The 22,798-nt window shown below is 39.6% G+C and overlaps 1 pseudogene; it reads right to left on the bottom strand.

Annotated features, from left to right (window-relative positions):
* Positions 1 to 5,666: 5,666 nt before the first annotated feature.
* On the bottom strand, positions 5,667 to 9,383 carry LOC147454604 (uncharacterized; annotated as a pseudogene).
* Between the last annotated feature and the right edge of the window lie 13,415 nt (positions 9,384 to 22,798).

Genomic DNA, 22,798 nt, shown 5'->3' with positions numbered 1-22,798 from the left:
GTTACACACATACGGTAAGATAATTGACGGTGTATGCAACACTCTTGAAGGTGTGGGCCACCATGTTGTGATTTCTCTTAATACAGAACCTCAACATGCTCATGCTTTGAGTTATACAAATGAAATTGAGCATAGTGAAGATGTTGTAAATTCATGCTCAAATTAACAAAGGATTTTGAACGAAGGATAGAGATTGTTAGGCATGAGCGCATGCAAGTCATCAAAGAGAATAATTTTATTTCAATGATGTGATATATATATAAATAAATAAATTATATATATATATATATATATATATATAGAGAGAGAGAGAGAGAGATATATATGCAAATAATAAAGCATACATCCTTCAAACCATATGTAAATACTACATTTATATTGTTGTGCTTGAATAGGGCTCCCCAATCTCAAGGGAAAAAAAAATATTTTCAAAAGATGTCGAATGCATAAGTAAATGATGAGTTTGAGAAATCAAAAGCCCAATGGAAATGGAAAGGCAAAAGATTTTTCATCTCCCTATAAAAGACATGGTCGACTATCCATTTCTTACTTGTTCTTTTCTTGCCTTGGCTTTCCTTTGGCGTTTAGTTTCATTACACTACTAATATGGCTCTCTTAATGGCTCTAAAAAAAATAAATTAACTATATTACATTGATTGGCTAACATGATTGATGATAGTTTTATGCATCAAGCTACACTCACCAAGGTTGAATTGTTTTAAGAATTGAACAAAAGAAAGATCATATGCATATGGATATGCACGGTGTAGATAAGGTTTAATTTTGGCTATATAGAACCATGCCGTTAAGTTTATAATTCAATAAATAAATATGTGTTATGGCATAAGTAACATCAAGATTGGATCTTACAATGAGTCTATTTTGGACCTTGGTGGTGGGTGTCGTATTTAGTGACACATTACACAATATGCTTGATGGACATTAGACCTGCAAACTTCTTTGGGTTTCATTTTGGCTTCAGAAACCAAACCGGTAGATTTTGAGGTGAATTGCAAGAGCAAATGATTTCCTTGGCATTTAACCATTGAAGGGTTTTTTGTGTTGTGTGATCAAGCTAGCTTGATCATCATGGCATCTTTTAAAACAAATGCCACATATTTGGACAGAGGGTGCCTTGCATGCAATTGCAATTCACAAGGTCACTTATGTTGTATGGCAAGTATATGCTACTCTAGATACTGTATTATTGAGTTCCATTATGTTGATTTGTTTTAGAAAGATTGAGAATAGCAATATACTTTTGAATTTATCATGCTTTGCAAACACGAATAGTGAGATGGGTTATTGTGTGGAGTTTCCGATTACTCGCTTGCTTTTAGCTCCTCATGTTTTTATAATCAGTTCGACTTCTTCGCTTGGTTTTTGGTAGTCCTCATCATTCAAGAAGCCCAAATTGACCCACAAAATCTCTACAACAAGGAATTTGACAGAATCAAGAGGAAAAGCAATGTGCCCAACTCTCACATAGGGCCTCAAAATCCAAGCGAAAGAATTTGAAAATAGGCAAGGGTGAAAAAGGTTGTGTCCATGGTGCAAGTCTTTCCCTTGGATGTCCTCAAATTGTAGCGACAACAAGTGGCAAGGATAGAGCTCTTTCACAAGATAAAGGGCTTTTGTGTATCCTTGCCCACCTTCTTCAAAACCAAGAGATCCAATCTTACCCCACTCTCATCAGAAACTTGTTCCATGTCTTCGTCTAAATGCATGTTGGAATTACATAGCTTGGAGAAGAAGAAGGAAGTTCAAGGCACACAACAGAGATTCTATTACTTAGTGTGCTATGGAAAGATAAGTTAGCCCTAGAGTGATGGGAGTATATACAATACACGGGGGAATCCTAAGTGTGTTAACATGCATCACTACCACATGTACATGGTAAGAAATCCCCCCTGGAGTGATGCGGTGAAGGAGAGCTGGCACATAGAGTAAAGGGAAGTGCCATGCCCTTAGGACATGATCAGTCCACAAAGGGGAGTAAGCCCAAAGCTTTACGGAAAGCTGCAAACTTCTCTCAAGACAATGCCTTTGTGAAAAGATTAGCAAGGTTGTCTTGTGTTGGGACATAAGCCAAGCTGATCTCTCCTGCTAAGAGCCTCTCCCTGACCTAGTTGTAATGCACCTCAATGTGCTTTGTGCGAGCATGAAAAATTGGGTTCCTTGCAACTGCCAATGCGCTCTGATTGTCAGTGTAGATAGTGTTGGCAGTGTCCTGTCCAATGCCCAAATCAGCCATAAGGCATCTGAGCCATACACACTCAATCGTAGTTGTGAAGACTGTCTTGTATTCAGCCTCACAAATGGAAGTGGCCACAGTAGGTTTCTTCTTTCTCAACCTTGATATGCATGAGATGCCAAGCATGAAACAAAAACCACTTGTGGACACTCATGTGTCAAAACAACCAGCTCAATCTGAGTCTGAAAAAGCATGCAGATCTGGCGGCAATGATCCCCCCTTGGGATAAAACAAGCCAAGATGTAAAGTGCCACTCAAGTAGGAAAAATCCTCTTGACACCCTGCCAATGCTTAGACCCTAGGCTATGCATAAATCTGCTAACCTGTGAGACTGCAAATTGAATATCCGGCCTCGTGTTGCATACATAAATGAGGCATCCAACAACAGTTTGGTAAAGAGTGACATCTGCAGGATCACCAACATCATGAAGACTCAATTTCAAACCTATTTCCATGGGAGTGGCAATAGGTTTACAATCCTTAAGTCCAAACTTACATAGTAATGTCTCTATGTAACTTTTTTGACACAAGGAAATACCACCATCACAGTGCTTAAACTGTATACCCAAGTAATGATGCAACAACCCCAGATATTTCATCTTGGAAGAAGTATTCAAATCAACCTTAAATTCAGCAATATGTCTCTCATTTGGTCTAGTGATCAGCAAATTATCCACATAAAGAACCACAATAAGAAGTACACCACCCTCACGCTTTACATACAATGTGCTTTTTGTTGGTCTGTTACAAAAGCCGCGTTTGACCAAATGAGTGTCAGTCTTCTCATACCAAGCACGTGGAGATTTCTTCAACCCATACAAAGCTTTGTTACATTTGCACGCCTTATCCTGTCGTCCTTTCTTGACAAAACCGCGAGGCCGTGTTACATAAACTTCCTCAACTATGTCACCATTCAAGAAAGAGTAACAATGTCTGATTGATGTATATCCCAACCAAAATGAGCTGCCAATGCACATAAAAAACGCACAGTAGTTATATAACAAGTGGGAGCAAAAGTCTCTTCATAATCTATGCCTTTTTGTTGTGCATAACTGTCACAACACGGGCACCACGTGCCAATAGAAAAGAACAGACTGAACAGATTTTTAGCACTTTAATAACAACTGAACTGAGAGAGGGAGGGAGAGAGAGAGAGACGACATGCGACAGGGAGTGCCAGAATTCCACCACAGAGAGTATTGGCCCCAAACCTTGGTGTCCCTTTCCGTATTTCTTTACATTGCATCATCAAAGTACAAGTCGGTACTCCAGAGTCTGCACCTTCTCCAGGAAGCATTCCAAAGAATGAGCCCTTTGCACATATTTAAAGGCCCTTGGCCTATGAAAAGTAGTTTACATGAAAAGCCTTCAAACTTAAAAGCATCTGGTCCAAAAGCAATGTCAAAAAGCTGCCAGCGTAAATAACGGAATTCCGTACAATTGTCATGTCAGCAGTCAGCACAAAACACGAAAATCCGTACAGTCTACCACGTCATCGTGTTAGTGCAATTTTTGGAGCGTCTGTACATGTCTGCCACGTCATTAGTTGGTTGTGCAAGCCATGTGTGGGTCTTGCTTTATTTTAATCCTTTATGTCACTTGCGGCCCCATAAGTTGGTAGGACTTCTTCTTCTGTTACTTGTTCTTTTTAGGGTTTAGGCCCCTCGACTAGCATTTGCAAGTTGGCTCCATTCTTTAGGGCTTTGATACGTCAGCAGTTTGTGACAATAACCCTTTGCAACAAGTTGAGCCTTATAGTGATCAATCTCACCATCCAGCTGCGTTTCAACTTGTAAACCCACTTGGTACCAATGGCCTTTTTGCCAGGAGGCAAATCACATAAAGTCCATGTGTCATTTTCTATAAGTGCATCATATTTTGATTGCATGGCAACCATCCAATTTTTTGAATTCTGTGCTTCATCAAAAGACAAAGGTTCCTGGACATCATGTAAGCTAGACACAGCCAAAGCATAACAATCTGATGCATAAGATGCATGGCCAGAGCCTGAATGAGTGTGACTAGACAAAGGTGCATCCAATTTACTGTAACGAAATGTATGCACCAGCCATTTTGGCATACCTCTAGCCTGCTCATTTTCAGCCCTTTCCTCATCAAGTACATCATGTACATCTGCATCAGTAATAGGATGATCTGTAACATTTTCAGAAACCCCCATAGGCTGTACATTTGCCTCATTGGAATTTACATTCGAACTTCCACCACTGAAAAGAGGCAACAAAGTGTCATAAATATCTTGTGAGCTTACATTACATGACAGCAAGGGCTGAACGAAATCTTCGACAAACACAACATCCCGTGAAACCAGAATACGCTTTGTTTGTGGATGATACAACCTGTAACCATTGGTTTCAACACTATAATAAACAAAAATACATTTGACAGCCTTATCATCCAATTTTTTGCGTTATGTTTGTGGCACCAAAGCATATGCCAAACAACCAAAAACATGGATTTTCTCAATAGAAGGCTTTCTATCATGCCATGCTTCATATGGAGTCAAAGACTGCAAAGCTTTCGTAGGACATTTGTTAAGTACATAAGTGGCACACATGATAGCCTCATGCCAAAACGAATGCGGCAAAGCTTGACTATTGACCATACATCGTGCCATGTTTTTCCTCTTAGTAGCACCATTTTGCTGAGGCGTATAAGGCATTGTACATTGGTGTTTTATCCCGTGACTAGCCAAAAATGCATTAATTCATGAAACATATACTCCCCCCCTGGATCGGAATGGAGGGTGTCCATAGTAAATAGCGAGTCATAAAAAAGTAGCACGAGTCGTGAGTTGTCATTTGCAAGGGTGCATCCAAAATTTAACAACATAAGAAAGAGCACTTTTTAAGTAGAAAAATGCATTACAAAAATTATTTTTTTTTCTTTTAATAAAAAAGCTAGTTTGTCATTCTTTAGTTTCTAAAATTAGCCATAAAAACAAATTTTTTGATCTTAATGTAGTCCTTAACCAACATTGTCACTCTACATATCAAATTTCATAGACATGGTGCTTTCATAACTACATAAGCAATAGATATACGAAGAACATCCAAGATAAATGTGAAGATATTGGGCTTGCATGCATGGATTTTTTCTCCAGGCAAGCTCAAAAAAGCTTTATTCTTACAATGAAACTCCATCACATGCCATATAAACTTGAAAACATTGAGAATTTAAGCAAATAATAAAAAGCACAAATCAAAATAAGTATCTTCACATCAAAATGTCAAGTTTTTGAACATAAACATAGTTCGATGAGTTTAAAGCCATAAAAACTATCTTCCTCCTCATTCCTTATCTCCTCTCCCATTAAAGTTTTTTGAAGAGGAGTGTCACTAGCTTGCTCCTCAACCTCTACATTATCTGGTTCAAAATCCACAAGATGTTGCAACTATCTCCCCAACTTTCTCACTACCAATTGGAGATGCATCAAAGAAGCGAGGATCAGATGCCATGCTTTTCATTCCCACCTCTTGGAACTCATCTGGTAACTCCTTAAAAGCTGTGACTCGTTGCTCAATAAATTTAACTTGAAGTGGATCACATTCCACAACAACCACATTTCGGCCTCGCTTCAATGCACTAACAGTTGTAGTGTCTGTCCCTGCAAAGAGGTCCATTATCCATTCTCCTCTCATTGAGAGTAAATCAATCAAATCCATCATCAAAAGTTGAGGCTTTTGATATGGATTTATGACTCCGATCCTTGTACATCTGCACCGGTATGTTTGAACTTTTTGCAGACTCCTGGTCGTTCAAAAACATTTGTGCGATTTGGTTTCACTGCAAAATTTATGATCCTTTACTCTGCACACCTAGAGATGAGTAAAATCCAATGGTAGCAAACTCACAAGCCCAAGAAAGGCGATCAAGCTTATATCCATGAATGTTTGGCTTTATCTTGCAGAAAAATAGCTCAGATGTAAGAAGAAAGAAAAAAATAACACCTTACTACTAGTATAAAACTTCAAAGGTTTCACTTACCATGTTAGCATTTGACATGTCATGTTTGAGTCATTGAAATATTTTTGCGTTGCAGTAATTTGATCATGGGCATGAAAAAATACTAGTGACCAAAAGTCACAAGTAGTTATTTTTCCAAAAGCCTCTATAAATTTTTTATAGGCAGATACTCCATACTTTACATCATCATTGACAGAGTTTGGGGCACTAAAACCACAAGGAGAATCTGCAATGGCTAGTGTGTAAGACCGTGGGGTAAGAAATGTGCTCATTTCTTCAACCCTGCCTTCATGAACACACCAATGAGATAGAGACTCATCTGCATTATCCAGAATATAAAGTGAGAGACCAAGAGTGATTTCAAAGCTTTGGGGTTGTTGTCTCCTTCACCTCTCAAGACGACACCGTCACAAGAACTGTTCAAAGTCGAGAGGAATCTGCTTGATGGCAACCCGTGGATCTTTGTTCTAGAATACACAACAAAGATATAAGAGAAAAGGAAAAGACTTAATTAAAAAAAGATAAATTTGAAGTCTAACTAGAGTTGATTTTATAATTTGTAAGTGGATTCTAGAACCTTCAAAGAACAAGCTTTAAAACCCATGAAATAAATCACAAGTTAAATAATCCATGGGATTCTAGAATCCAACCACATGCAAAATAAAAAGACTTGAACTTTGGATTTCAGAATCCAAATGGTTTTCTTGGGATTCTAGAATCCAAACCCAAAACCAGCAAATGGGACATTGATTAAAGGTTTTAAAAACTAAAGGGTCACCTTAGGAGTCTAGAATCCAAAGCCACATAAATTTAATGTAAAAAGGCTATCACAAGAGTCCAAAATAATCAAAAGCAGTATTAGAAGATATTCAAAGTCATTTTTGGCCAAATATAACAAGAAATTATAACCAGGGGGAACAACTCACCGTGTTAGAAAATAGCAACATGTACTTCTCCAACACATGGGGTTTGCTTGAGTTTGGATGGTACTGCACCACCTCGTCCCAATTAGAGCAATTCAATTTTTCAATCATTATTCTTTGCAAGTGCAACATGGTCTTTTGCCTGATGATAAACAAAGAGAAATATTATTCATGATAGAAATAAAAACATTAATGAATATTTCAAATCATTATAACTACAAACCTTTCAAATTCTTCTCCCATTTTCTCTAGAGAGATGCTTCCACCCTTCACACGTGAGAGTACAACACGTGAGAGTACAACAATAATCAATGATTTTTTCATGTATTCCTTGCAATTGTCTCCATGGTGTTATTTACATATCTTCGGGGATGGGCTTTGGTGAATCCTCTTTTGAGACACCTTTTCCTAAGAAAGATGCATGGGACTTGCTTAGCTTTTGACCCTTTAGCTTTCCCTGCTCATATAGCTTGAAGATCTCCTCTTGTAAGTCCCAAACTTCTCCATCTCAAAAGGCAAGTTGAAGATAGTTGTCATCTTGTTTAGTATTAGGCTTTTGACTTGCTCCACGACCACCTTTCTTTTTCACTTCAAGGCCACACTTTTCACAAGGTGCTACTCGAAAATTGTCATCGACTTTTCCACCACGCTTTATGGTATCAACCCACTCATTATGAAAGAATCTTATCTTTTGAATGAAAGACATCTCCAAACAAAAGTCCGAGTCAATGTTATGGTCAAGGGCAAGAACCTTTGCCTCCTCATCTGTTAAGCCAGCATACACCCAACACATGGCCATTTTGTATGTGTCCACATGCTCATACTCTGCAGCAAGCTCTTGCTTCGCAATCAATGAGTGAGTGCCCCCAAGAACCCAATATCTATAGGACTCAGCATTGGCCTTTACCCAAGAATTTTTTGTAGGACACTGTTGTCTATCCACCAAAACAAGCAAAGGTAACACAATGGCATTTGGCTTGTTTTTCATTTTGAACTTTAGGTTATGAACATGCTGCTCAATAACTGCACGAACCTCTAAGGGTCGTTTTCCTATGTAAGGATCCACAGGTGGACGTTCAATTACACTTATGGGCAAAAATATGGGCAAAGGATATACCATGTTATTTTGTTTAACCCTCTCTCATAACATTTAAAGAGCTTCAATCTCTTGTATCAGGTAAAGGGACACCAGGACCAGATGGAACAATCTCTAATTCAGAAAGAAACTTAGACTCTTTTGGTTTACCTGAATTTTTGCTTTGTTTTTTGCTTGTAGTAGCAGGGGTTTGGATCACTGTTGAGGGGGGCATGTCCCTTTGAACCTCTTCATCACTAGAAGAACTTCAAATTTCTTCCTCCTCTCCTTCTTCTTCCATGTAGTCGCTTGAAGATGTCTTCTTTGAGCCAAAAAAGCTCTCCATCACTTCAGTATAGGCTCTCCCAAATGTCTACAACCATAAACAATGAAGTTCCTTGAATATTTCAAGCTAAAACACAAAAGATAAAAAAGGAACAATAAAAATTGAATTCTTACCAAGCCTCGTGTTTGCATGGCATCAATCATCAAGTCTCTTGTGCTTATAGGATTCACTTCAGTGATCTCAAAGTCTTTCAATAGAACAAGAACAGCAAGGAGACTTGAGTCATTACACTGAACAAGAAAATATATCCTGTTTTTTCCTTTGTGCTCTTGTACTTTATCAATGTGCCCAGCAAGAGTAAACTTATTAACATCACTTGAAGGTCCTTTATGTTTCGTAACAATTAAGAAAGGAGTTGTTGAATCAATCAATAGCTTTTGATCCCCAGGACGCCCAATGCAAAACACCCAAGCATGCTCATATTTGGGTTTTGCAAGAACATTACCCCAAATATTTGTTTCTTTTGAGCTTTGAAGGGTTATTGCTTTTCCTGTAGGTGTGGGTTCTATACTCTTGTCCTTTCGCTCCTTCTGGTGATGCTCTCCTAGTGAGCTCAGTCGATGACTCACGAAGAAATTGTTTTGCAGCAAGAAGCTCCCGACGAGAAGAATGAGGAGGACTTCTAAAAAGTCGTGTTGCTTGAAGGCATGGGCTTCGTGGTGTAGGAAATTGCTGAGAAGACATTAGTGTACCTGAGTGCCCCTCTGAGCTTGAACCTAGTTGAGGTTGACTGGAAATTTTCCACTTTGAAGTCACTTTAAGCCTTTTAGTTGCTTGAAATTGTTGCCAGTGAGATGACATGACCTTCAAAAAAGACACAATCATGACAAAGAAAGATTAGCATATAGACAAAATAAAGTATAAGAATGTGTTATGATGCCAAACAATGAAATAAAAGGTATAGAATCTGGGTCTATAAAGAGCCTCTTGTAGTCATATCAAGAGTGAAATGTAATTTAGAATCCATGAGATGCAACAAGATAAGAGTTTAGGATTGTGGAGTCTCCTATACAGGAAAGCGTTGTGTGCTATCTAGAACTTAGTAGAAAGTTTAAAAAAAAAGATGGTTTGGAACTTCATAGTATGTATGGTAAGGATAAAGAAACAAATATTTTTACAAACACGTCTAGACTCAAGTGGATTCTAAAATCCATTTGGAATACCAAAGTAGCACGAAGGGGACATAACAATGGAGCATATTGGTCAATGTTAGAAGAGCAAAAACGACAACAAGACGACGGCGAGTGCATGCTGTCTCAAATTTTTTTTTCAGAACGAACATGCACATGTCAGATCCACCATGCCAACAAAACACTGTCGGCCTCGACACACGCCACAGTCGAAAAAATAATTTTGAGACAGCATGCACTCGCTATCGTCCTGTTGTTGTTTTTGCCATTTGCGCACCACCAAAGTGCTCTCTTTTTCATCATTTGTGCATGGCTTTTAATGAAAAAAACCAATTGCGTACCTTTTTCCCAGTTTGTGGCTCTAGGCGTTACTGCTTCTCTTGTCTTGTCACGTTTGCTAGAGGGGTGTGTCTGTGTACGTTCTTTGCCTTAACGTTGTAGTTTTTGGATTCCAGAATCCAATTTTTTTTTGAAAATCGGATTTTGGAATCCACAGTCTCTGTAAAAACGGATTCTGAAATCCATAATTTTTGTAAAAACGGATTTTTGAGACCAGAGTCTAGGTAAAAACGGATACTAGAATCCACAGTCGCCGTAAAAATGGATTGTGGAATCCACAATCTACGTAAAAATGGTTTCTAGAATCCACAATCTTCGTAAAAACGGATTCTGGAATCCAATTTTACAAAAAATTGGATTCTAGAATCCACTTCATTCATAAAACCGGATTCTGGAATCCACTTTGCAAAAATTTGGATTCCAGAATCCACTTTTTCGTGGACTTAAATTTTAGAATCCTCTTAGTTGGATTCTTAAAACTCAAAATTGGATTCTAAAATCCATGTTTCTAAAACTTTGCAATCATAACACCAAAGATTGCACAAAGTTGGATTCCAGAATCCACTTTGATCGACAAGTTGCATTTCACATGCAATATTGCCCTTAAAAGTTGGATTCTAGAATCCAACTTTATCATAGGCTTCAATTCTAGAAGAAGTTATACTACTCTTGTCTTTCTTGAAAATAATGAACCAGTAAGACATGTCTTTTGTACAATTTAGTTTTTTTAACTAAAAATATTCTAAAAGTTTGTTATTTTATGAAAATAAACAATAGGATTCTAGAATCCAAATTTTTGTTCCACTTTAGATTTTAGTCATTATATTGTGCTTCACTTTTTGAAAAAATTACTTATTTAAATACTCAATTTGTTTTAGCACTAAAAAATTTTAAGTGACCTAGTTGTTTTTCAAATTTTCTATAATTTAACATAAAAACGTCAATACATAAAACTCAAGAATTTAAAAAACTTAAACATACTAAAACCTTTGAATTAATGCTCCAAATATTGAATAATCCAAAAATTCTTGCTTACCTTGAAAAAGGAATTGTTAAAAAGAAGCACAATTGCAAGCAAGTGCGATGAGTGCTCTAGAGCTTGGAATACAACTTCTGCATGTGAAAAATGAGACCTTCATCCCCTTTTAAAGCCTCTTATTTTTTAATATGATATATTTTAATTATTTCTAAAAATAAAATTTATTAAAAACCCCCTATTAAGTCTCCCTTTAGAGTTATAATCATGCAAGTTGCTTCATTTTGTTTGTCACACTCTACCAAATGGAGCTTCTAAGTAGTCCTAGTAATGTAGAACCTTTTTGTCCTTCTATATCACTAACACCTTCTATAAACACAACTTTTCTTGCTAGTGACGGAACTCCAATTTCTAAACGGTGCTCAAGAAGAGTTTCATTTGATGTGGTCAAAGAAGAACTACGGCATCTTCATGGGAATGAAGCAATTAACAACACATACCATGAGCAACGACGGACTCAAGGGGTAAGAGGTCAGAGAAAACAACGACTTCTTTCAAGGCGAGAAGTTCAAGCAACATCTAGAGAGTTTTTTTGTGCCAAAAACTGTTTGAGAAGCTTAGGGTTTCAGAAAATCCAACAAGAGCGTAACAATTTTTTCAACTTAAAGAGGGGTCCACAGAATGTATTCTTGAGGTCATGTATACGTTGCTCCACCTCCTCAACAAAATATGCAGTATCGGATGTTGATGTTTGCAGAGCGAGTTTCCTAAAGGTATTTGGCATAAACAATTTAAGAATTTAAAAATCATATCGAATGTGAACCAAGAAAGTGTTTCCTTAGCATTTAGCACACATGAAACCCCCCAATATTGTTTCCTCAAACAATGGTTGGGAAATTTCATCACCTTTAATGGAGAAGTGCTACCTAACTCAAACTTCACACATCTACCCGACAACTTCATTAAGCGAGAGGTATACAATTTATATGTGGAGTCACAAAAAGATAGTCTAAACTCCACTCTTTCGCTACCATCTTTCTTGCGAATTTGGAGACAAGAATTTCATCATGTTAAAATTCCCAAGAAGAGCAGGATGGGTGTTTGCCAGATATGTACTGAGTTAAAAGCAAAGCGAGACACAACAAAGACTACGGAGGAGAAATGTAAGTTATTTTAGTTTGGTTAGTTAAATTAAATTACTTCTCTCAAAAATTTCAAAAATCTAACACTCTTCAACTCTTTTACAATGCCCATTCTACAAGCATTGAAAATTCACAAGGAGCAACAAAGTACAGAGCGCCAAAAGCTAGCAAAGCACGGGAAAAAGTGTTTAGAGAAGAAAGACAAATATCTAGGCCTAGTCATCGATGGCATGGATCAGAAGAAAACAATGTTGCCACATTTTATGCGTCCTCCAAAGAATCTCAAAGAGGAAAACTTCATCCAGCTCCATGTTGTTCGAGCCTTAGTTTTCAATGATGGTGTCATGTCATCTAGGATCTTTATTAATTTTCCAAATATTCATAATGACCCTAATTTGACAATCACCATCATTCAGAACATCATTGAAGAATGGCAAGGTGACTACCACCTATCCTCTACTTACAGCTTGATAACACTAATAGAGAAAATAAAAACCAAGTTCTCCTTGCATACTTGAATATGCTGGTGCAAAGGAAGATATTCAAAAAAGTGAAGCTTGGGTTTTACTAGTGGGACACACACATGACCAAATTGACCAAATATTTAGCAGGTTCTCGGTCAAGTTGGCAAATTTGACCTTCCACAAATATGTGTCTTGCTGGAAGATGCCTATGTTCCCAAGCCCTCTATTAAAATTGTGGAAGAAACATATGATTTTAGGTCTTTTTCGATTGGTGCCGCCACTAACATGCCATCATTTTCACATCTCAAATTATCATAGTTTTCAACATCAATTTAGAATCCAGCAGGTAGAGGAACAGACTCTCATGTGGTGTAAAAAATACTCAAACTCTGAAGGTGGGCTGCCAGCGGAGGGCTTGAAGTTCTTATTATTTGTTCCTGATTGTGAAATTCAACCAGCAAAGTACATGTTGCTCTTTACAACAAGTGAGACACAAAAAGCTGAGAGGGAAAACCGCCCTATTGATCCTCTACAATGCCTAAATGAGATCAAGGAGACAATACATGGTGCACATGTGTATTTCCCAGCAAGCTCTGTAGAATGGTGGGAGAGTTTTTTTTTCAAAGTAGGTGAAGCTGGTTGAAGAGCTCAAGGATGACATGTTTCAGCTTGAACATGCATTTGCGTGGCACCATGGTGGTCTTTGCGAAAGGAGTGGTAATGTTGTGGCTAGTGGTGTAAACAATGTGCAAATTTCAGCAGATTTGTTATCTCTTATTCATGGAGAAACAAGGGAGATGTATGTTGGCCCAAGGAAGAGCACAAAACGTCGACAACATGAGAGAGAAATGTGGGAAGGAGATGTAAATGAGATAAAAGAGGACACAGTGATTGCAGTTCTTGCCACAAATGATGAAAATGATCATCCCTTTTGGCTTGCAAAAGTCACAAAAGTCTTCAGAGAGCACGATGTATTGAATGGCATGGAAGTGCATTGGTACCGAACAATTGCAGAAGATCCATTGAAAGGAAAATATGATCCTGAGATGGTGAAACCAAGCAAAAAGGAAAAAAAACCAGGAAGTTCTTGTCGTGTGGACACACTTAATCTAGAGGATGTGGAAATCCTTGTGTATGGGTTTGACTTATGGAAATCTGGTCACTTACGCAGAACAACCATTGAGATGTTGAAGCAAAAGGTCAAAGATCTCTCCTAGACATTACAAGGGGAATTTTTCTCCTTTTCAATTATTGTAATTTATTTTGTCTTGGAATCATTAATGAAGCGTGAAGGTTTTGGAATCCCTTAAATGTAGTGATTTTTTAAAAGTTTCTTTAATTTCAATGCTTAAGTGAATTTATATTGTCTAAAAGTGGGTATTTTTTTAATTTTTTTTTGAAATAAGTCATAAAATAATATGGTATTTTTTCAAGTAATCTTCAAAATGTGGCCCTTTTATCATGTTTTTTGGAAAATTGGACTTGAATTGTCGTTTGCATGATTTGTTGTCATTTTTCGTAACTTGCTGTTAGTACATTTCGAGACATTTTCAGCCATAGCCAAGAATTGCATGAAGCACATAGAATACTTCAGACTTTGCTTTAAGCGAAAATACCCATGCATGCCTGGAGTAATCATCAATGAAAGTCACAAAGTAAAGGTAATTGCCCAAGGACGGAGTTTCCATGGACCCACAAACATTACTATACACACGTTGCAACCTGCATGTGACCCTAACTGAACCATCCTTTGAAAACTTAGAACGCTGCATCTTACACAAAATATAGCCTTCACAAACATGTTTGACAGGTGCTTCAAGAGGTGGCAAAGAAGCAACCATATCAGATTTCTGCAAACACAGCAAACTGATAAAATTCAGATGATCAAAACGTGCATGCCAAAGTTTTGCATCTTAAATAGCCTTCGAATCCACAATTGCATGTGCAAATTTTACCCACACTTGTCATACAAAGTGAGCTTTTACAATCCACGACATAAAATACCAGATGCAACAATTTCATCACCAAAATTGACTATACATCTTCCATTTACAAATTTGACTGCAAGACCAAGTCTAACAAGTGCAGATACATACAAAAGATTCTTCTTGATCCCAGGTACATAAAGTGCATCAACAAGTGTGAAGAACTACCATTTGCAGTAGTAAGCACAATCTTTCCAACTCCCTGAACCGGATAAGAGGCATTGTTGGCACAAGTAATTGAATTTCCATGAGGGACAAACTCAAGAGAGGTGAACAAATCACGATGTGAGGTAATGTGCTTTGTAGCATCACTGTCAAAATACCACACATATGAATCTGCAACAACTGACATGCATGCATCATGGACAACAGGATTGTAAGTGCACTCTGCACTAAAAGCCCATACTGCATCAACATCAGCATCACAGTCTCCTTTCACAGAAGACTCAACAATAGCTACATTTGTAGTGGAACTGGCCTCTTTCTTCTTAGCCTCTATGGCCTTCAACTTAGGACACTGTTAACCCTCACGGCTCACGGACACCCTATCACCTACGACGGACGTTGTAACCTACGGCGGACATTGTATTATTTATTTGGTAGAGTCAGGTATCGGGCTTGTCGGTCCAATAGGAAAAGGGTAAGAGTGATCGCCGATGAGAGGCGCACTCTAACTAGAACATTCAAGGGATTAGTTGGCTAAGCATGGGCGCCCAAGTGTGAATGGGGCGAGCTCATATAAAAGTCAAATAAACCTAAAATTCACTCATTCTCTCATTTGTGCAATAGACGTGTGCTCTTGCTCCATCTCCATCTTCTTCTTCATCATCTCCTTGTGTGTGTGTGTGTGTGTGTATGCGTGAGAGAGAGAGAGAGTGCGATCGAGCATTGCGACGACAGCACGGCGGCGGCGAAGCGGCGGCTCCTTCTTCTTCGCGGCGAGGAATCCTCCACGAAGCAAGCGTAGAGCGGTGAGTGACACACCATCGCCTTCTTTGAGCTTACTAGTTTAGGCTTGTTGTGTGCTTGGAGCCATTTGTGGCTCGCACACAGTGTATCGGCAAGTTCCTTTCATTGACACGTGCGACATAAGCGCACATTTTTGGTGCCGTTGCCGAGGAATGCCATACATTAAGCTCGAGTAGCACTCTGTGCTTCTCCGTGGTGCAATTTCTATTGTAGGAAAGGTAAGGAAGGAGGGTGTGTGTGTTGAGAAGAGGGATTTGGTGTTATATTGTGTGTTTTTTTTGTTAATGGAGTTTTCAAAGGTACTGTGTTTATTCTCTGTGTATTAAGGTTGTTAGTTTTCTTTGTTAATGGAGTTTTCAAAGGTACTGTGTTTATTCTCTGTGTATTAAAGTAGTTAGTTTTCTGTGTACAGTAGGTAGGAAGTAGATATGTGAGAGTTAATAGAGTGTGTTAGTGTGTAACAGTAGGTGTATTTATTAGAAGTAGGTAGATAGAGTGTGTGTGTGCTCTCGCGCAGGCCGCAGCGACCTTATCCTTCAAAAAAAAATAGTAATAATAATAATAATAATAATTTAAAGGTAGGACCGGGCTCAAGAATATCTCCCAAACCTAAGCCCAGACCCAAGCCCAAGCTCACGCTCAGGCATAGGCCTCAATCGCCTTTTTTAAAAAAACGAATTTTAGCTTCACGTAGCTAAAAATCGATTTTTTGAGGACCAACGGAACTTCAGATGCCCGAAAATTGTGCTGTAAAGCACACAGCGACCCTCTAAGTGATACGCTCATTTTGAGCTATCACACACTTTAATTAAAAAAATAAAACATTAAAAAATATTAAAAAAACATTCAAAACGTTATTAAAAAAAAAACGAGTGAAAACGGACACCTAAAAAAGTAAGCGGTTAACCTTCGAGGTTAATCGCCGACGCTTGTAGGGTGCCAAAGGCACATGCATCTGCGCTCTGGTCGTGTGCTAGAGATAGAGAAACTAGAGAGAATTTTGACTTACGTGAGTTCTCAATATCCACCTACTTTAGGTTCTGGACCCTCGGAGAGGACCCAAGGTAGTACAAACCAAGACCCGAACATAGCGGCTAGTGACTCTTCCTCTGACAACGACATCATGGAGGGTTTCCCAATGCCTAATCCCGATAGCTCGAGCCAATACATGCATGCCATGGGCCCTCGGTCCGGGCCGAGCGTGCTTAGCCGCCTGAAGGAAACCTTTAGTAGAACCACTCGCTCCGAACATGGAGCTAATGATGTAAATGAGGGGGGTGGGGAAGTAAATTCTCCATTCGTGACAAATGTAGATCCTATACCGTTAGAGAATGTGCACGTGAATACTTCATTCATTGCACCTCCTTACTCTTCAGAGTTATTTCCCTCCGAGGTCATATTACCCGATGGTAGAAGCCTTGCCGAAGTGCAAGAGGTTGAGCGATATATCCTTGCAGCGAGGGAAAAGGAAGTCGAGAGCTTACGCAAGGCGGAGCAACGAAGAGAGTTAAATGCGAAAGCTCCTATGTCAATATCCTTGCTTATCAACCGACCTTATCGCAAATGGAGACTCCCTCGGTAAGTCCAATGGATCCCCCATATGTTGTTTCTCCAGGGGTCTCAGTGCAATCTGAGCCCACAAGTGATAGCTTCACCTTTCCAAGTCTAGGTCATCTTTCCCTTGATGACACCACGGCTACCATGCCTACCCCAATGATGGGCATGCCGAGAAACACACCATGGACCTCATTTGTTAGTGAAGCACCACTACATGGTAGCTCAATTCCTGCAACAGTACCTACAAGTGTGTACCAATCGTATGCACCTATGGGTCATCACACTCATGTAGTCCCTACCCCTCCCATTGTTTCAACTACCTATGCTCCACAACCACAATACACAAGTTCTTATTTCCATGGGACTATACTGGCTAGCATTAGCATGTCACATCCGACGTCTGTTATGCCTAGGGCCACCCATATGAACTATGGACCACCACATGGCACAACATCGTACCCAACGTGGAACCCAAGGGCTTCCTATGCGCCAAGCCCAATTCCAAAACCTACTCCACATGTAGTCTCTGGAGCGCCTTCACCCACGGTGCGTGCTCATTTAGGTGACTTGGCAACATTTGCTCAAGCTATTGGTCGATCTATTGCTAAGAATATGCGTTACGCGCCTGATAGAGAGCCTAGAAGTAAGGCAGTACAAATAGCCAAGCTCACACAAAAATTTAGTGGAGACGGGGATGTGAGAAAGCATATCGAAGTGTTTGAACAAATATGCGATTCTCTAGGAGAACACAATGACCTACATAAGAGCAATGCTTTAAGTCTAACCTTAAGTGGAAAGGCTGGGGATTGGTATAAAACCCTAAGGATGGAAGAAAAATCGATTTACCCTACTCTTAGGAGACTATTCTTAAAAGAATACATACGAGAGTGAGTGTTTTGGGGTGTTGCCTCTCAGCTCCAGAAAGCCCAACGAGAGGAAGGAGAGTCGGTGAGAGACATGAGGATATCTACAATGGCCTAGTCATTAGAGGTATCACCACTTGGGAAGCAGTCACGACCAATGCGATCCAATTCGAGGATAATTTAATGATTCAAGGAGAAAGAGTGTCTGTTGAGTCTAAATCTATTAGCTCACAAGCATCAGGGCATCAGCCAATGACCCTAAAGCCTATTGCTAAGGAGCCAAAGATATCTGAGATGACTTTAGCAGATCTCACCAAGGCTATTCAAGAGAGTCTTAGAGACAATCGTGCTCCGCAAAACAATCATATGTATCCAAGAAGGGATCAACAATGGTGCTCAGTATGCTATGGACCACATAGTACCAGTGAATGCCCTACTTTTAGAGTAAAATTCAATGGGAACTGCAATGCATGTGGGAGGTATGGTCATCAAGCTAAGGATTGCATAGTATTTAAGCGCGTGATGGCCAATAGACCAACCTTAGCATGGACAGACACACCTCGAGTACCTGCATTGATACCGGCCCCACCTCTTGAACAAATAGCACAACACATGGTCCCTAGGGCCCAAAATGTTGTTCAAACAACACCCTTACCACCTCCAGTGCTAGGACCGCAACCACCACATCCGAGAATCACTTATGTGAATCAAGTGGGTTGTGAGTCATCTATTTCTTGTTTGGAAGGCTGTGAGGAAGATATAGATCCTAATATCGCCTATGGGATGGATGTGCTTGAAGAAAGTCCACAATACTACATGGAGGACTATTGGGGACAAGTCAAACCTGTATATCAAGTAGCTGCTCTTGCAGCAAGAGGCCAAAATATCAATTACACTGCTAAGAGACCACCTCTTCAATGCTATGAGTGTAGAGGTCCACATCGTGTAGCCGAGTGTCCTATTAGGCTACAAAAGAACGCCACACTAATGCAAACCAATCAAGCGAGCACGTCTACAATTCCGATACTCATGTGTGATCGATGTGGCATAGATCATTTGATTGCCCAATGTCCAAATAATCCAAATGCACCGAAGATCACGCCATTAAACTTGATTGAAGTTACCGAGGAGCCATCACCAAGTACACCCGTTGTACCAGTAAATGTACTCACACGATCGATGCTCCAAAAACAAAATTATATTATTGAGGAAAGAGACATGACATCAATTTCCCAATCTCAGAAAAAGAAGAAAACACGAAGAAAGAGATCGCAAAAAGCAACGAAGTCAGACCCCAGTTCAAAGACCAACATAGGGACTGGTGATGACCCCGTATATATGAACGACGTTGAAGAAGATTCTGATTGAGGTGAAACCATGGAGACCAAAATGACCACTAACATAGAAACCAACAAGGAAGATCTTCATGAGCCACAATGGCCAGGATCCAAAAAGAAGATAGGAACTTACCCAAACCCTACAGAGGAGATTGAGCGAGTCAAGCAATTAAGGAGTTTGGTAGAAGATACCCAAAGGGATCTAGAACCAGCACCTAGGAAGATCCCGATTACAGACATCGTGTTCCCTACGCAACCACAACCTCACCAAGTCCATAGACCCTTGGACATACCTAGTGTCATCCAAGAAGAAAGTGACTTAAAGTCATGGGAAAGTGGGCGTACTCACTTCTTGATGAAAAGAATGTTTACAGAGGGACTACTTGAGCCTATTGAAGAAATGGAGATCCCATCCTCCCCACGTCAAGGGACTCAAGGCCAAAAGGTGCCGTTAAACATTGCCAAATTGATGGATTTCATGTCTTTAGAAGTCAGAACCACCATCATGTCCAAACTATATAAAGACCATGAGCTGGTCTCAGCTCTTCGAGCCTTCCTCAATGGAGAACTAAAGTTTGGGCTACCACAATTTGCACAAATGGATGGAGCTAGAGAGATGCCAATAGAGGAGGAATACATAGATCCACAACCCAACCTAGATGAGAACCTTGTTATAGAGATACCTGTTAACAAGTTGGGACAATACTTGGAGGGTGATGAATCCAATGCGACCATACCAATCACTACTAAGGAATTAACTGTGAAGGGAATCCTTGATGGTGGCGCTGGGGTTAGCATTGTGACTAAAAATTGCTGGGAAGCTATGGGAAGACCTCACCTTGCGACCACAACCATAGTAGTGAAGATGGCCAATTGGTCTATTGTTAAACCTATTGGGATGCTAGAAGATCTCAAGATCAAGGTCTTTGGACATAAAATAAGGATTACCTTCATTGTTATGGATTTCTCCAAACTCACTATGGTATCGAAGATGATCTTAGGACGTCCTTTCATGAGGGAAGCAAAAATGGTGCATGACTGGTCTAAAAACCATGTCTATTTGCAGTTCCAAGATTTTGTCATTCGAGTGGATCTTGTAACTGGTCGAGCACATCCTCTAGGAAACAGGTTTATAATTGATCATAGATTTGACACCACAGTTCACTCGGCCCCGTTGCAGTATTGTTACATGTGTAAAGCGAACACTGATGTTGGGGAAGATTCTCCTTATATGGGTGTACTACCTGGGATGACTGAGTCGGACAATGTGGATTGGGTCCACCTAGCAGCAACCATAGACACTTGGGGAAACAGGGGGACAACCTGGGTAACACCTGAGGGGGATGAAATGCCCGTACCCTTAAATATGCTACAAGCAATGCATATAGCTTCTGACAAGACTCATCCTAATGTAACAAAGAAAACATACAAGTGGGTCCCTAAATCTTCTTTAGCGACCATGGTTGATGCTAAAAAATAGAAGCCTTGTAAGAAACGTACCACTCGTCCCAAAAAATGTAAGGAAACGTGGCGGTAGATTCCTAAACGACTATTGGAATCCCAAAACTACTATCAAGGAAATGATCAAATCTGGGTGCCAAAACGTAGATTGTGTTCTTACCTGTCATCTGATCCATGTGAGCCCAATCCCGTAGCTCCAAAAAGAATTGACGATCGTGGAAAGAAAAAAATCACAGAATGTTACACACCCGCTCCAAAGCTAGTTTGGGTACCCAAGAAAGAACAATTTGTTCCACCTAGCTCAGGAAGGGGGAAGTCCCATGAAGCTTCTAGCTCCTCATATAATGCATCCATCGATGTAAAAGCTTCTCCACAGCCTCCACCTATAATAGTGGACCTCCATTAAGCTACAAAGGAATCCACACCTCCCAGTGTTCAAGAATCACCTGATAAACCACTTCAAGTTCGATCCTGGGAGAGTACCTTGCAACTCGACAAGGCACCTAAGGTAATAGAAAACTATTGGGAAAAATCCCCACCTATTACCAACTCGAACAATTGGTTTCAAAGGGTGACAAGCTCATTTCAAACGGTATGATCTACCCAAGGAAGGGCAGAGTGTTTGTTGACATCCATCATTCACTTGCTTCCCTCTCAACCTTTCTCCCTGACCTCTTAATCTCCAATCTTAGGGAATGTATATATAAAGCCTTATACTCACAAAAACAAGATAAAAAAGTAAAAGAGCAAGAGCCATAACACAAAATCATAAAAACACATTATGCACAAGAACACGACCCTTGTAATATTTGCACTCTAACCATCATCTATTTGCGTGTACAGATATGGCTAGTATGCTAGAGTCATCCACTCCTGCCTTGGGTGAGAGGTACCCTCGTTACTTTTCACAAATGTTTCACATGGTCTTTCCGGTGCTTGCATGTGAATGGGATTTGGTAAGTATGCTAGCATGTGAGAGGAATTTTGAGGAGTTAGAGTGGCTGATACGTCTCTTGACCGCGACTGATCCATACTTAGTAGAGAGCGTTTCTCCCATTGCACAAGCCTATCCTTTTGACCAAGATGACTATAGGCGTCTAGTGACCTTCTTAGTAAACATGGGTACCTATGATGAAGAAGAAGATTTACATGACTACACGGATGGCACATATAGTCTCATGGATGATGACTTTGTTTATCTCGACGACGAGGATAGGGGTTTAGCCTTAGGGTTTCACCCCAATCTCTACAATATGCTATTCTCTTGACTCTCTAGGGGGAGTGCAAATAATTAGATTAGGGTTCCTTATGTTTTTTGTTGTGTTCAATAAGTGTTGAGACCTTGTCCCATTGATGTGCCTCCTAGAGGTATTCTTTGTGTTTCCTAGTGTGTACAGGAGCGTGTTGTTGTTGTTAGGATTTGGACCTTCATGGAATCTTTATCTCGACTCACTCTTCAAATCAAGCGCGACCATCAACACAAACAGGTGTTTCTTGTCCATTAGCATTGCCCCTTATCTTTTTTGCATCCATGTTTGTCTGCTTTGATTGTGATTGGTAGCATAATATTTAGTACCTTTGTTTAGTACCAAACATTAAATTCAATGTAATTTTTTGTCATAATCACTTGTCTAGGTTTAAAAATCAAGCAGTCCGACTAAGCTAGTTTGACCAAGTTAGGTGTTACAGATCTTCTCTTAATACCATGGGGAATGCCTTCCTAATAATCAATGGTTACTTAGGTTCTTAATCCAATTTAGGCAGCATTGTGTGAAATGTACTAGGGCTTTCTAGTGGGCTTTACCCTATTGACCTTTAGCTTAAGTATTATAAAGAGAGTTTACTAGTGTGATGAGCCTGGGGAGGTGTAACAGTGTTATATGACCCCCCAAAAGTTACAAAATTAAAATGCTGAAAGACGAATAAACAAAAAAAAAATCAAAGTGCCACAATGTAAAATCTTAAACTGGAAGAGAAATCTCAGCTTGATATG

The sequence above is a fragment of the Adiantum capillus-veneris genome, chromosome 7, assembly GCF_014529385.1.
Source record: "Adiantum capillus-veneris isolate H3 chromosome 7, ASM1452938v2, whole genome shotgun sequence".
In the NCBI taxonomy this organism is placed as follows: domain Eukaryota; kingdom Viridiplantae; phylum Streptophyta; class Polypodiopsida; order Polypodiales; family Pteridaceae; genus Adiantum; species Adiantum capillus-veneris.
Note: the sequence above shows the minus strand (reverse complement) of the source record. Positions and strands in the feature narration are given on the sequence as shown.